General features: G+C 36.4%; 1 pseudogene; it reads right to left on the reverse strand.

Moving 5' to 3' along the window:
* Positions 1-956: 956 nt before the first annotated feature.
* LOC122452925 lies at positions 957-1,486 on the reverse strand (annotated as a pseudogene).
* Positions 1,487-1,812: the final 326 nt, after the last annotated feature.

Consider the following 1,812-nt stretch of genomic DNA (forward strand, 5'->3'; position numbering starts at 1 on the left):
GAAAAACAACAGACACTAGATTGAATAGATTCAGTACCAACATTTGTTTGTTTTTACAGTCCCATTGACTTCAACTAAGATTACATGCCGATTCTGCAATGTTCCTGCCACTAACCTTTTCACTAGAGTATCCACACATCTCAGACATTGAAAGTGGGCAGACTTCCTACTTGCTTGATACAATCCCATTTTATGTCCATTATTTTGACATAATTATTAGCAGAACTCCTCTTCTTGCACTCAAATTATCTCAATTTGAGCAATAAATCACATAGCTCCCCTTTTTTATTTCCAAACTAATTTTTCAGTATATATGAAGATGAAGGTATTGTTATGGTAAAAGTTTATATAATTACTAATTTTTTTGTTATTTTTAAGATGACTTCATAAAAACCACTTTAGAAACATGTTCCAATTTTTATATAGTGATTCTTACATAAATCATATTTTTGGTGTTCAGTTCCTACCTAACTAATTTTCGCTTTTCAAATAGTTTCAATGAATATGGAAAGTCCTCAGCTGAGTAGAAAATAAGACTTTAAATTTCTGATACTCCTTTTTTTATGAGAATGCAGGGAGTAGAGCAAGGTTCTATGGAATTTCTGTCTGGGATGATCAACACGACTGTAGCTTATGTACATTAGGAGATTTGTTCCATGGAACTAAAGTATGGGGAGAATAGAATGGTAACCTCCATTTAGCGACTTATGGAAAGAGAGAGAAAAAAAAGCAAAGCAAAGCGTAACTTCAACAAGGAAATGATGACTCCTGTTGCTAGAAGAAGATGTTAATAAGAAACATGGATTGATAGAAGAAAGGATTTCAGCTGATGCTAGTGTTTATGCTTAGTTTTTCTAGAGCAAAGTCCATTGTTTATTAAACTAAAGTAAGCAAATATAACTTGAATAAGATGTGTAATGAGGAAGCAAAGTGATTTCAGATGATTTACCTTACTGTCAAAAATAGTGATCTAGTTCATTGGGGCCACAGAACGGTAAGTTAATGGTGAGGCTACCCTGGACCAAGGAGGGCAGTAATGCGCCAGCACAACAAGCAGTGGCCGTGGCACAGCGCCTGTGCCTGCTCAGGCTGACGGTGCAGTGCAGGGCCTGCGGATGGTCACGGGGTGGTCAGAGGCCGTCACAGTGAGGATACAGACTTCAATCCCCGCAAAGAAGTGCATGGCAAAAAGCTGTGCCATGCAGTCTGTGTATGACATTGTGCTACTTTCTGCCAGCAAGGCAGTGACTAACTTGGGTGTCACTGTTGAGATATAACACAGATCTAATAGAGCAAGGTAATTAAGGAAGAAATACATGGGTCGATTATTTAGTTGACTGCTTGTGATAGAAATCTTTATGAGCAAGTTTCCCATCCAAATAGCTATGTAACAGAATAAGAATAGTAGGAAGCACACATGTTTGATTTTCATGTTCTGGGAAAGTCCCAAGAGAATGAATTCAGTGATGTTATTTGTATATTTCATTGTCTAATGCAGTGAGGGCTCAGTGAGTTTGCCTAAAAAAAAAAAAGGTTAGCATGAGAAATATTGACTAAGCATTGCGTGTGTATTGGCAAAATGTTGGAGAAATACATTCATTTAGTAAATCTGCTTCCTACACTATACTTTTAAATAGTTCATTCTAAACCTCATATGATTAGCTTGCTATATAATACACCAGATCTGATTATTTTCTAGAGTGAAAGAGAATAGAATTAATAAGTACAATTGCTCAAGTATAAACAAACATGCACAGTCATCTTATGTATGGGATGAAAAGTGAGCTTAGGAAAGATGCATTTCTTTTCCTG

The sequence above is a fragment of the Cervus canadensis genome, chromosome 14, assembly GCF_019320065.1.
Source record: "Cervus canadensis isolate Bull #8, Minnesota chromosome 14, ASM1932006v1, whole genome shotgun sequence".
NCBI classification, from domain to species: Eukaryota; Metazoa; Chordata; class Mammalia; order Artiodactyla; family Cervidae; genus Cervus; species Cervus canadensis.